The sequence below is a fragment of the Lonchura striata genome, chromosome 2 (genome assembly GCF_050655825.1).
Source record: "Lonchura striata isolate lonStrDom1 chromosome 2, ASM5065582v1, whole genome shotgun sequence".
Lineage (NCBI taxonomy): Eukaryota > Metazoa > Chordata > Aves > Passeriformes > Estrildidae > Lonchura > Lonchura striata.
This window is the reverse complement of record NC_140704.1, coordinates 71,823,131-71,838,361: the sequence shown is the minus strand read 5'-3', so window position 1 is coordinate 71,838,361 and position 15,231 is coordinate 71,823,131. Positions and strand designations below refer to the sequence as shown.

The 15,231-nt window shown below is 37.3% G+C and overlaps 1 long non-coding RNA gene across 1 annotated transcript in view; it reads right to left on the bottom strand.

The window, feature by feature from the left end:
• The window catches only part of LOC116183233 (uncharacterized), a 77,142-nt gene that overhangs the window by 36,627 nt on the left and 25,284 nt on the right, over window positions 1-15,231 (bottom strand). The gene's annotated exons all lie outside the window — the stretch shown is intronic.

Sequence of the window (15,231 nt, the reverse complement as noted above, 5' to 3'; positions counted from 1 at the left end):
CTGCGCAGATGTGAGAATTAAAGAAGAGAATCATGAGGGAAACAGATGCTCACTGCAGCTGGTCTACTCTGGAGAATGATTAAGAAAAAGTTATTTCTATCTCTAAACTTATAGAAGTTCTACATTTGGCAACTAGTAATTCCTTATTCTGCAGTGTATTTTTAAAGTACTAGAGGTAAAATTTTCAAGGAGAATACCCTGAACTCTGGAATGTGCAATCACTGACCATGTAGTCCAGCAGTTCCTGCAGTGCTCTGAGCTCCCACTAAACTGCAGAGGAGCAACAAGCACTACAAATATGTCTTGTGTAGCAATCTGGCTTTAGTAAAATGCAGCTTTCTCCACTGTCTATGGAATATCAATGTGGAAATAAAGAGAAGAATGCATCTCTAAAACCCTCAGTTCTGCCAGACACGCTCTTTAGCTACAGTCATATGCAGCTCCCCATCTGGCAAGATGCAGCTGCTGAGATTTCTGCTACTGACTCCTGTATAAAACTCAACACCTGTCAAAGGGTTTTAGTATGGTGAAAGGTGTTTTTTAAAAATATTTATTCAAAAGAATTCAGCATGCTCTGGGCCACTGAAATGTTACACTTCATCAACCTTAATGTTGTAGTTATGGCTGTAAAATATTCCCCTTCCATTGGAATTTCCAGGCAATGGCATGTTTGCTGCCCACTCCTCTCAAACCAGCTTGTGACAGCACACAGATGAGTCTGAGGAGCTAAGTCCAGCATTCAGCTCAGTTGTTTTTGCAGACAGTGATGAGAATGGGTCATTTTGCCATTTCACCCTTAGGCAGTCCCCGTTGCTGGAGACTTTTAGCATCCTCCCTCCCTCTAACTGTCACATGAGATAAAGTGGGAGGATATAGGATGATATGGTTCTCTTACCAATCAATAGCCTCAAAAGTATGTGTAAGAGTCATCTGACCAGAGAGTCACTGCTGTGTAGGAGGCACAGATAGAGTGCCAAATAGCAGATGCTTATTGAAGATTCTAATGATTTTAGCTGCAGAATGGATCCCCAGGTCCCTTAATTCTGCAGACTCTTCTTTTTGGAAATAGCAATAAATAAATCTTATGCTTTCCCTCTGTTCAGACTTATCTTTAGGGCTTTTCTGCCTCCCCATGACACAAAATGATATGGTTCCACTATGCAAAACAAGAACATTAAGCATTATCTGGCCTCCTGTGTTCAGGACATACTCACTCAACCCAGAACTATCCTGTCACATAAGTAAAGTTAGTAACCTCAGGTGACCAAAGCATTAATACTTTATCTGTTTGAGTTGGCTGTGTATCACATCTACTGCCTATAGAAGACAATTTAAAGTGCTTAGTGTAAGAAGCAGGAAACCTGTAAGAAAGATACACTAATAGAGTAACCTAAATTATGCACAAAATATGCATGCATGGCATAGAAATATGATTGTGATCCCTATTTTAAATTACCTCTCTGCAGTAAATAGCATCAATTTTCCAAAAGGGAGACACACAAACAGCCCACAGCAGTCCCCTCGTTTAGAACACAATGACTCACTTGGTTGGCTGAGATAGTTGCTGAGATAAGATTGCATAAAGATAGATGGTTAAAGAAAATGATGGAAGTAAATTTTCAATGAAAACATAACCTTTTCCATCTTGCTATAAATTCTGTCTAAAGCATAAATCAGTATCAGTTACATGCTTTAAAACAGCAGCTCCCCAATTGGGAGCACAATGCCCTCCCCCTTGCACATTTTAAAGGACATGGCACTATGTACAGAGAGCAATAATTTCCTGAAGATTCATGAGCAAGGTATTTTGACATACCTGGTGCTGCCCAAGCCCAGGTTTAAGTTACTATAAATAAAAAGGAAAGAGTTTGTCTAGGCTGCTCTGTGTGTGGTGCCAAGGCATTCAGGAGAGTCTGTTGCTGTGGGCATTCAGTTCATATGCTCTGAAGCATCACATTTCACTAGGATGCTTGACAACAGAAAAGTTTGCAAATGTTGTTCAGTATTTGGAAAGAGCCTGGAGTCACTGCAAACATTTGAGAAGGTGACAGTAATGTCTTTAAAGGGCTTCTTGTCTTAGCAAGGGTATTTCTTATCAATTATATAGTAAAACCATTCTTTGGATGTCAGCAGTATGGACTGACTGTTGGCTGAAGACTGACTTTGAGGGTTGCTTTAGTTTGGATTAGATCCAATCTAGTCCATGGGAGGAGGAGAGGGGGTGGGGGAGGGGAAATTGCACCAGGTTGCTTAATTAATCCGGATGCTTTGCTCATTATACCTTGAACTTCCTCAGAGGACAGGAACAAACTAGCTTGCTCAGAGTAAAATGAGTATAACATCAACAAAAAGTAAAAGGGGGGGGGTGTGGGGTGGGATTATTTAGAGTGGTGAGCCTGTATCGGAACAAACAAAAATGCAAGGCAAAATCTTCTTAGGTGAGTGTGAAATGTGAAAAGTAGACACACAAGGGTGTGCAAACATCTGCACATGTATCTGTGTAGTGATATACATTATGACCCTGCCTAAATGTGGTGAAGGATGGTGCAGAATCCTTTGTTGACACTTTTTGCCCACAGAATCAGTCAGAGAAGGTAATGCTCAGACAATTCCAAAGGTCTTGAACAGGCTCTGCACCTCTGCATCCCAAGTGGCTGTGCAAATTCTCCTACTACAAAAACATGGGGCTGCTGGACAGCCAGATTTAACCTTCTGTCTACTTCCTTGAGAGGGTGAGTATCCTGTGGGCAGCCTGCTTTGAACCACCCAGAGATGCCACAGAAGCTTGGAACTGGCTGACACAAAGCCTCCAAGATCAGCAAAGGTGTAGGTGATCCACTCGACAGGAACACGAGGTTTATTTAGAAATGGTGAGTGATTTTGTCTTAAAAAAACCCCAAAACCATGAGAGTGGATGGGGATGACAGCTACTAAAAGAAAATCCCTGGAATTTGCATGGATCTGCAAGAGTAATTCCTGTATTAAAGTAAATCCTGTGTATTAAATGTTTTGGCCATCAATTAGCAAAGTCCAGAACTCTTTTCTCTGACTCATGGTATTAGTGAAAGGACATTTCTGCACATCAGTCTGGCAGAACTTCCAAGGGTTTGATGTCAAATGTAGACAGATACTATGGTACTACCCATACCTGGACCAGGTTAGGTAAAGCAGATTATGAAGCAGTATGCCTCTAGGGCTGCCTGGATCTTCCTGTCTATGTTTGAGCTAGACTGGCAGAGGCAAGCTATGGCAAACACATCAGAATAGACTGGGGAAAAGAAAGGAAGGTAAGCCTCTATAGTGTATATATCTTACTACAAATAAATTTAATAGAGGAATTTTCCTCAAAAAAGGGAAAAATCAGCCAGTCCCCTCACTTTGCTCTTTTACCCAGAGAATGCATACATAGACGACTATTCAAAACCACACAGCTTCAGACTACACTGTTTTCCTCATGGTGATTCAGAATGGGAAGCTATGGGCGTCCCCTCAGAAGCTATAAAATGTGTGTTAAAGGATCAAAAATCAGTCGATTTAGGAGGATTTGAATTCTCTTAGTTCCTGTCACTTTTCTCTGCTGATTGCTGCCAAAGAACTAATGAATATGAGAGGAAAATACAGCATGGATGTATCTTCACACAAAGATGGATCAAATACAACCTTCTCTGTTGCAGCATCTTCCTCTGTGCAGCACATCTTGCACTTACATGGAAGAATTAAAATAATTAGCATGATGAGAGTTATTGGCCAGCAAATGAGGACAACAAGAGGATTCTGTGTGTCTGAGGCCTTCCAGTCATTTTATTCTCTGTGGATGTGAGGGTTTCACATAGACAGATATCAACCACTAGCACAGCACCAGAAACAGGACAGCGTCCCTTTTAAACAGACTGGCTGTTCAATTAAGAATCCTGTTTATTTACTGTACATTTTGTACTTATCCCCTCTCAGTTCCTTTTTGATAGCTTATTTTTCATATTCCACATTTCCTCAAGAGCACAGTACTTACAATGAATTAGTATAATATACTAGTATAACACAGCTGGTTTCATTACTGGGGTCAGATTCTGCCCATTTCATCTGTGAATTTTCCCTTGAAGCCTTCACCAAAACCTTGTCACTGTTATCTTTTTTGAACAATAAAACCACTGAAAAACATCACACCTGGAGCACTAGGAAACTTCCAAGTCATGGTAATTCCTCTTCAAGTCCAGCAATTAGTGTCAGTGTCCCTAAAATTTGTGAATAAGGTTCTCTGAAAATATTTGTGCAACTGTGACTTCAGTAGGATCAATTTTGATCATACGCTGGTGTAAATCCATCGACTTGACTGGAGTTGGTCCTGATTTACAATGAAGAGAGTCAAGACAAGCCTACCTTTCTTTGTTTTATTTTGTTTCTTTCTTTTTTTCCCCTGCTGTAAACATTGATCTAACTGAGAGTGTGGAACCATGATTTTTCCTCTAACTTCCCTAGGCTTAGATGATTTTATTATTTTCAAAACAAGTATTTTTTAAAATTATTAATAATGTCTCTTCCTTTTCATTATGAGTAGCAAAAATGTTGATAGAAACCCACAAAGTGGGTTGTTAGTGGGGCCCTCCATCCCCTTTCTCCCTAGCTGCAGACCTAAATGTGCACACCAGGTACACTTGAAGTGCCTCTTCATTAACAAAGGTCACACACCGATGGCTGCTGTGGGACACATCCTGCTCAGATGCCTTGTGGGAGATGTTGGGATCTATAAAACTTGCATATCAATATGGAATGTATATCTATATGCTGTTGGGATCTATAAAACTTTCATATCAATATGGAATCTCCTTTTGCTGTCTTTCAATCTCCCACTTCCACTTCCACTGCTGGTTTTTTTTTACACATACACGCAAACATTTAGTCTGCAGTATTTTTCTATTTACGTTTTACTATAGTGAATTTCATCATTGTATCTGATGCAGCTGAAGATAAATTTTCTCCTTCCTCCAAAGCCTGGATATTTAATTTTGTCCAACTTTAATAATAATAAAAAAAATTTTCTACACGTAGTTTTTTCATCTCTCCTTCATTCCTTGCTCCTTTTACCTGTGCTATGAGAATGTCATCCATGTGGCCCGAACATGAGAGTTTGGTAGGAATTCTGTTTTGACATGAGCGAAAATGAATTTGCCCAGCCTCAGTTCCAGTGCTAATTAAATGTATTGAATGATCAATGCCTTTTGCTGTTAATAGATGAATGATCACCTTAGGAAACTCCTCTTTTATAAGCAGAGAAGAACATGTTCCCTGAGGTTGTTGTGCCATTTTTAAAAAGTGATATTTAACATTGCTACAAGCAATTTGTTGTTTAAAAGAACTGATTGGCACAGTTGTTGTCCATCACAGTATGCTACGCTCCCAGTGTTAAAACATTAGCCAAGTGCTATCCTATAACCATTAAACTACCTTCAGTTTCAATCAGTTTTCTAACACAGCCGGATTAAGAAAGTTCTGTTTACCCAAATGGGATAAGGTGGCTGACCAGATGTTCTGATTTTAAAAGATCTGTTGGTGTCCTAGTGATTTCCGCTGGGACATTGAATTGTCCCAGATTTTCCTGCTGAGAGCTTGAGCAGCACAAAAGTTGCTTGCAAGGTAAAGCCCCTTTAGCCACTAAGGAGTTTGGAAAGAAGGATTAAATGAGGATCCCCTCCAAGTGTTGAAGACTCATCCAATGTGGTTCATATTATATATGAGTTACTATAAATAAGTGTGATGTTTTCCTTTGCTGAAGAAAAGCAACACAACAACAACAACAAAAAACCAACCAACCAAAAAAAAAAAAAAACAGAAACAAAAAACAAAACAAAAAAAAAAACCAAAAAAAAAAAAAAAAAGAGGAAATGCGAAAACCCCCCTATTCTGAGCCCAGAGCAACTTAAGGAAAACAGGCTGCTTTACCTGCTGTAGCTCTATTGCTCACACTGCATGCAGAATGCTGTGGAATTCCTAATATACTTTGCTTGGTGGTACTTTCTGTGTCTCTGTGTGTATAAGGGGCAAAGGGAGGAGGGCAAGGGGGAAGGGAAAAGAGAGAGAGGGAGAAAAAGAAAGAGAGAGGAAATCCTCTTTGTCCTGTGAAGAGCATCACACAGACCTCCTGTGTTGTAATGTAAAACCTCCAGGGTGGCTAGAATGACCATATGCTGTGAATGCAAGTGCTGTGCCTGTTTAAATGTAAATTCACTCTGTATCAGAATAAAAGAATATCTGTTTAATATGGAATGAAGGCAGTTTGGCAGGATATACACTACTTCAGGTAAGCCAGAATAAACAGTGCATTGATTAAAGGAGCCCCCTGTTCTGCACCTGTCATGTTCACCTCCTTTGCCACAAAGGTCTCACTGGTTTATTTACCTGTAGAGCTGTTATAATATTTTGCTTTCTAAAGAGATTTGGAAGCCACCTGCCGTACCTTTGGCATTTCTTTAACAACAAAACACTCCAGGCTCAAGTGCAAGAGCCCATTGTTCTGCTCCACAACATGGAAAAGAAGATGAATCCAGAAGCACAGGATCCAAACAGAAATTATTATTGATTTAATCACATAATCAGCAGCAAACACTTCAGGCTAAGATAGCAAATCCATAACAGCCTGCCCACATAACCACCCTTACAAATTTACCAGCAAACCACTGCGCACACTTAGCAAACAAGAAGAGCAAGGGTCACCTTCACTTGGCAGCAAAATATTGACATTCCTAAAGCTTAAATATGTTTTGAGTTAAGTGTTATCAATCAGTGATAAGAGTTGAATGTCTGTTAAACATAACTACATTGGCAGAAGGATTATAGAATGCTTTCTTGCCATAATCTAGAAGCATCTTTCAGACAAAACTCTGCTTGAAATCAATTGTGCACAAGGAGCTGCCTGCTGAGACCCATTCAGTGACATACAAAAGAAGAGAGAGTCTCCCTGTGATCTTTAACCATAACCGGTTATCTAATGAGACCAGGGCTTTAATTTCTTTTCACATCAAACATAGAATCAATGCTCTGGATTCAACAATGTGTGTAAACAGGCCGTGAAGCCATCCCTTCAGATGGCAGCCAATTCAGCCTTCCAAGCCCCCTGGCATATTTGTTTCACTGAATCCCCCTTTAGTTCCAGGTAACTGCTTCCATCATGTTGCTCCTGGCTCCCTCTTGTCAGACACCTTCCACTGGCAGTGTAAAACCTGGGCAGCTGACTTGTAGAAACACTGCAAAAAGTATTTTCAGGCTTCTTCTCTAATCAGTTTAGCAATCCTGTCTCGATTTTAACAATTACTACAGGCAAAGGGTGTTACAGTTCATGTCCCCTTCATATCTTGCTATCAAATGGCAGGATGCTGCTTTCACTCAGACAAAACTGTAGTAACATCACTGTAGTTTACTTTAGAATTACACTGGCATAACAGGTAAACCTGGTGCAAATGTTTAGAGCAAACATTGGCAGGGAAAGCCTAGTGACATTACAGAGAGGCTTAAAATGTGGTTCGGCAAACTGATTGATTCAGCCCTTGTCCTGCTCTGGGATATTTACAAAGTGGGCTTTTTGTTTGAAAAGAGGGCATTTTAAAGCATCGGTGTTTATTCTTAAAGATTTTGAAATTTTATTCTGCACATTACAGGACATATAGTATGAAGACAACATCTCTGGCAGCCTGACCTAAATAAAGAAAAGGATTTTCCTAAATTTAATGCTGCTGCTATTCTTTGTCTTCATGAGAAAAGTGGATGGCCCTGTTGTGTGGCTCTGGTGAGCAGAGCTCCACTACACCAACCTCTCTGCTGTGCCACCTTGCTGCCCATAGACTGTGCCTGTCCCCAGGCCTGTTGCTGCACAAGGTGTTGACATCTCTGTGCTTCATTGCTGCTGGCTTAAAGCGCTCCTGCCACAGAAACTAGGAGACCCCACTTAGGACCATATAAAAGCTTACCCACCTTTGTATTTTTGTGCAATAAATTTCCAGTAACACATGATAATTACACCTAAAAAAATACAGTAGCAAATCACTTGATAAAATACATCAGAGTATGACTGGGAAGGCAGAAACTGGAAGTATCTATACATAACAAAAGTATATTGGAATGAATCAAGCTTTGCAGACAGACTGCTGCTTTGAACCCCTCTGGGCTTTGATTTCTGAAACAGATTTGAGAATTTATATTTATTTTTAGCTGGAAAATGGCAGTCAGTGGGCAAATTAAAGGAGAGATAAAATCAGAGTTTCTCCTCCCAGCACTTTGCCTCAAGACTCATGGCTTTGCTTCCCAGTCAAAGTTGCTTTGACTATACCAATGTTCCAAAACAGAGTAGGAGAGGGAGCCCAGCTGTTCAACACTGAACTGTTTTATTCAAAGAGGGGTTGAGAAGTTTTGTCTGTTTTTGTTGTGAATAATGGTATGAGCAGAGACATTCATTCTGCTAGACCTGAATCCAACCTCAGAAGCAGTGAGGTAAAGGAGAGAGTCAAGTAAGGGATTTACAAGGCTGGGAGAAGAACCCTGTGTGATTGAAAGTGGCCCAAAAGACTAAGCTCAGAAGCAATTCAGATCCTTGCTCCTTTTGTTAGTTTGCCCTTGCCACCATGGTGGTGAGCAGGCTCTGTCACAGTATGATTACATAAATAGATCAACATCAGTTTAAAGTGGAGAAATATGAACAGACCACTAAAAAAGACACAAAAGACAAAACAAAATCCAGACCTTTCTGCACTTAGCAACTGTCTAAGAATGGCTGTGGTGACACATCTAGTAGAAAGCAGGAGTAATTTTAGATGGCTTGAAATAACAACCCAACACATAACAAACAACACCACCCCCAAAAAAAATCCCCGCAGCAAACCCAAGAACACCTCAAAACAAATAGATTTTATCTTAAGTTCTCTTTGCTGGGGGATGTGAGGCTGGGAGGGGAAGAATATGCTGCTGTACTATATTTGTTTCAAGCTAGTCACAAATATATTTCAGATTTCTCTCTCATTGATATTTTTTTCAAAATTTAACTGGACAAGGCTGTAAGCAACATGATCTTACTTTAAATTCACATCAGTTTAGGGCAGGATATTTGACTAGAGATATTCTAGTGGTGTGGTGTCAAGTAAAAGGAAAAAGAAATGCAATTTTTTTGCAGGGTTTTAAGGGCATGACTCAGAAAAATGTTTACTAATGTGCTGAGCTCTCAGAGCATCAATGAAGGAGCAGCATTACCTAGGTGACTTGGAAAGTCTCACAGTATTTCAGCAAATTTGTGCCCAGATGCATACATATTAAAGAGATGCAGATTGGGGGCATTGCTATTATCATGTGACCTTAGGAGAAGCTTCATGGTGCCAAAAAATGGACGAAGACATGAGTAAGAGAGGGAAAAGAAAGAAGAATCAAGATCTAGAAAAAACATAAGGGTGGAACAGGTTCTTTTGTCAGAACTTATAGTTCCAGAATAAATAATTATGCTGGAAAACCTGAAGATATCCAGGTGAACATCTTCAGGACACACTTTAGCAGACAAAGAAAAGCCCCTTTGTGTACCTTTGAAATATGTTCCAGTAGATGTATGTGTGGGAAGGAAGCAATACAAGATACTGATACCAGGTTAAAGAAATAAAACTGCATATTACAAGAGAGTATTTTTCTATATATTAATTTCATTAAAAATCTTTTCTATTGATTCTCTAATTAACCTAACAGCCATAAAGACAATTACAAACAAATATAGACATAAATCAAATAGATACTGTATAAACAACTGAACTTAATTTAGCTGGCCCATAGAAATCATTATGCAAGAATACCTGACATGGCACATACCCAAGTAATAGAGAATCTGAAAGATAACTATTGGAAGTGAATCTAAAAAAAAAATAATCCAAACACAAATATGTCAAATACCTGTAAACTGACATAATATGATGAAGGCCAAAGTTGATTATTTATTATAGAGCTCTAAATCCATACTTAGACATAATAATAAGAGTTTTATTTTACAAATGTGTTAATCATTTATAACTCCCTTGATAAGGGAGGATCAAGTCTTAACTACACAAATACAGAGATAAAAATAACACTATATATACTCATATAAATCTGTTCATGGGATAAATTAACATATTTATTGAAAAGTGTATGCAGAATGATATCAGCTATTTGTCTTCCACTGGTGATTCTTTTTGTGGCTTAAAAAAAAAGTGCTCTACCTGATTTCCAGTGTCTAAATATGTTATGCGAGAAATGCCTCTGAAGAAATCAACATTAAGATTTCCTCTCAGAATGAGATCTAGACTCTGTTTTCCCTCAGCTGCAGCAGATGGATGAAAATATTTGTAGATAAAATAATAATTTGAACTTAATATTTTGAAGAATTTTACTCTTACATTGCTGGAAAAAACGAACGTTCATTTAGTAATGGAATAATCTGGCAGTTAATTTCATGTGGGTCTCTTACCATTGAGGCTATATTCATATAATATATCATTAAATTGCATGTTTTATTTTTACTTAACAATTTTTTGCCATTATTTTAACTGCCTTTAACATTTTATTATTTATGCAGAGAAAGAATACACATCAGTACAAACCCAACGACACCAAATGGCAAGTTCTAATGCCAAGTCAGTTGTAAGGGTAAAGTTTAGAAAACATGAAAAATTGCCTTTTTTTTTTAGATCAGTTCAGTTGTAGATGCTCCATAGTTTTCACATCTGAGAGTATATGCATGATGTTGGCCTAGATTTCTTAATTGTCCCTAACTACCATTTTCTATTGAAAAAATAAGTCAGTCTGGACTGAGCCTGTTCAGGGAGCATTTTTTTACAGGTTGCCCAACTTCTTTCTGGAAAAGACTTTCAATATATGTTTCAGTTTTCACTGCTGTAAATTGAGGGATTTGTAGTACTTATTTGTTTTTCAAGGGATAGTGGAAGAACTTGAAATAGAAATAAGTACTATGCATATGAGCTGTACTTCTGTAAACTAATGCACATTGAATTGGATGATTTGCTAAAACGTGAAGTGTTTTGAAATGGGAATTATGAGTTGTGAGCTATGGCTCTAGTGGGTGTTATCAGAATAAGATACAAAATCAATATTAGAAATTCCTTCATCTTGTTCAGCAGTCCAATGAGTTTTGGGAAAATGGACCTTTCGTAGGCTCTGACTATCAAGCAGCATAGCAGCAAGTAGAAAGGCTGGTAAAATGTGTGAAGAGCTACATCAATGTTGCCTCTATAAATCTGCCAGCACATAACTACAGGTTTAAAACTATTCCCTGTCATGCACATAGTATTTTTATGCAAAATACGCCAGGAAAATATGCACAAACAAATGTATGAAGTCAAAGCCTTTTATAAGTTAGCAAATGATTGTATACCTGTAAATAAAGATCTACAAGAAAAAGAAAAATAAAGAACCAAAGGTTTTGCTCAATATCTCAAAAATGTTGAAAGAGCCATATATATCTCTAATCTACCTGACTCAATTATTTGCATGTTTACAGGCACCCCCTGTGACTAACCAACATAAAACCATTGTAAAAATAGGTATGTTTTTTTCCCTAATGCATACAGCAAATGTATGAGATTTTAATTTAAATAGATTTGTCTACAAATCAATCCATTATTAGGAATGGGTTAGAGGAGGATTTATTTTGTCTTACACTTCACAATTTTTTCAAAAAGGGTCTTAAAAAACTTTCAGATTTGGTCTTTTTCTTACTTAAGATATCATTGGAGAATGTAGAAAGATATAAAGAAGTTAATCTCACAGTATGGAAACAGGCTGTGACACCATCACCAGGACATTTGAAGTCTTCTGTCTGTGATGAACAGGGAAAAACTGGAATTTTTCTCAATTTCTAAATTAATATCCTTTTTCTACCTCCCGTGGTGCATACTAGTTCACCATAGAGTTTTAGAATTGTTGGTTTTAATCCATCCTTCCCTAACAGTATAATAAAATGAATCAAATGACAACAAAGATTACAGAGGTCACACAGAACCCTCATAAGAAATAATATTTGCTGTTACCAATTCAAGCTGCTTTTAAGTGATAATTCATAGAATATGGCAACAACTATTTTTAAAATAACCAGGAAACCTTGGAGCACTTCTGGTAACATTATGGTTCTATTTAAAGATTCCAGCAAATATCCCATTTAGTGTTTTCCCTCAATCTCTTAAAACTCCATATTTTCAAACTTCTTAGGAGAAGGAAAAAAGAATCTAACTCATAAACAGAACCCTAAACCTACTATTTGCCAGTTTTTAATGGCTAGGTCTTTTTATTTTAAATTTTATTTGCATGCTTTAAGCTGAAAAAGTAGGCTAAAAATTTTCCCTGATGTTCTGCTCTTGCGTAATAGGCCTTGGTTAAGTTACACGACTATTTAAAAAAATAAGCATCAAGAAACTGCAAATAAAATGTTACTAAGAGAGGATCAAATCAAAATGTTAGTAAGAGAGGATCAAAAAAACCAATTTATAATATAAAGGTTCAGTACATACTAGAATTCCTTAAAATATAAAATAGGATTAGGAAAATTAAAATCTATTGCAGATTAACATGGAAGGGTCAGAATCTGATTTTTGATCTGTATTAAGCCCATGGATTTTAGTAAGGTGCATTAAAATTTATTGAAAGTGGCCTGTAGCATTTTCTTTTAAAAGGCTGATGAGACCTCTGAGACTCAAAGATACTGTCATTATCACAGGTCCAACTGACTTCAGCCTTTGACAGTACTTAAATGAAGTGGAATGAATGCACTTATCTCTGCTTCAGATTTGCAAAGCAAGTAGAAGTAGTTTGTGCTGGTCAATCTATAGCAAATAGTTTGATTTTTTATTAATTTAGCCTTCCAGCTTGCTGATAGATTACTCTTAGATGGGTTCACATACATACCTATATATATATATATATATATATATATATATATATATATATATATATATATATGAGATACTGCTTGCCACTGTCTACTTTTGGATGAAATATGGGATTTGTCACATGGATTTCCTCTCAAATTTAGAGATTTTACTCACATAGTCCTCAGATTTTTCATGCTCAGGAAAAATTCTTTGAATAAATAATTGTTTGTATGTCTTCATGCAGAACAAAATTAAAGAGATCATGAATATTGATAGCAATAAATCTGTTTATTTTATTCCAACAATTGTCTGCAATTTTTGTTTTGATTCACAATATTCATTCAGCTGCAGTAGACATGAATATGACACATTCCTTTTCTTGGCAAGACTGTGAGAACTGAAGGAAAGAAGCTTATCTGTCTCTAAAATATTTTAGGACCTTCAGCTAGTTTAAAGCTCAATCCAGGAGGTGCGGAATCCTTCCTGTGGAATGCTGGGCACAACATTGTCACTGGCTTTTGGGTCTGTGGGTACTCAGTCCTTCCAGGAGATGCTTCATGGCAATTTGTTTTCTATTAACATTTACAAACAATCTGAGATTACAATGTTGTCAGAATGTAAATGGCTTGTAAATACTTGTTGAAAGATATATACTAACATGGATTTTTCCAGGCCCATGGAAATAGTGGCTTCTTAGTAAAATGCAGGATTAGACCCTGGCACCACTCATTTTCAGCCAAGGTTTACAAACATGGATGCAGAGAGTACATCCTTCACAAAGGGGATGAGAAAATCCCTTCAAACTTTATTACACAAACAACACTTTTGGACGTGGAAGGCAAAGAACTCTTCTCAAAATTAAAGGGGTTTGATTATGAGGTAGGAAGTTGTTCTCTAGTCTTTGTTCCCTTAATATCAGTGTTTCCTATGATGGCTTAATATATCTGAGGCAAGCCTATCACTGCTGTGTTTAGGATAAGGAAAGAGAAAAGTGATCTATGAACATGAGAAATCTCATTGCTGAGAGACTAGATGGAAAAAAAATATTATTATGGAATCTGCTAGATGGTATATATAAAGGTAAGTCTGTTTCTAATATTTTTGCTTTAATGAACAAATTCTTCTTCAAATATACCTATTTAACTAATTTAATTTCATTTGTAAAAATGTAGCTCTTAAATTGTCAGTGATATGATAAAGCTAATTAAGACATGCATGGTGTTAACAGTTTCATTAGAGGAGATAATATTGCACAAGAAAAATAAGAAATCATTATGATGAATGTCTCAACATTACATTACATGTTAATGAAGTGTAAATGATCTAATTATTTTTGAAAGAATACAGATTCGATTAAACTGTCGGAATTAAATTGGAAAGGACAGCCTATTGTACTTTTTATGTACAGACAAGTTAGCGTTAATTAGGCACAATCTACGGGAACAAATGAGGCACAACCCTCCGTGAACAATCATGTATCCATTGCTCAAGGCAGGTTTCATAAAGAAATATATTAGGGAAAAAATTGTAAGTCAATTAAATACAGTGCTTTAGCAGTGGGAGGGAAAATGAGCAAAATCTCTGTTCCCTCCCCCTACATTTTGAGTGTTTATAATGCAATCACTCTGTCTGTTCTGCTCCATCACTAATTTCATAAATACTAATTTTGCTGATGAGACATTTTGATTGGTTTGCCATTTACTTTCCACAAATGACTTTCTGGAGGCAGCATGGATTTTGGATGGAATTCTTTTTCTTTGGGCTCTGTTCTATGCTCTGACTTAAGGTAAGATAAGGATAACATGAAACTAGTAGGCCTTGCAGGTGAGGAAGAAAATATTACTCAACTACTCACTTCACCTGGATGTTCCTAAGGGACTGATAGTTATTATGTGAAATTTAGCCTAAATCAAACCTAATTTTAGTTTCCTTATGTTACATTTTCTCCCTGTTTTAAGAGCCCTCTAAAGACCCACATGCAACTCCAAACATGGTATTAAAATGCTTTGAGGAAACAAAATATCTATTTGATTAGCTCAAGCTGATTCAAAAGTCCTGGAGAATCTGGATATATCAGAAAGGCTCTTGTATACCTGGGTGTTTCATTCCAATGACGTTGAGTTTCAAGGCTGTCCAGTCTTGCACATTTAAGGCACACCAGCCTACTGACTTTTCATCTAGTTAAGGGAGATCTAAAAAGAAAACTATAAATCTGCTGATATTGTTATTACTCAGCTACTCTCAAAATTCAGTTGACCCCCATAAAGTCCAAGTGCATAAAGCAGAGCTGAACAAGTTGTTACGGCACATAAACTGTTGTTGAGCTCTATGCATTGTTACCTGTATACCT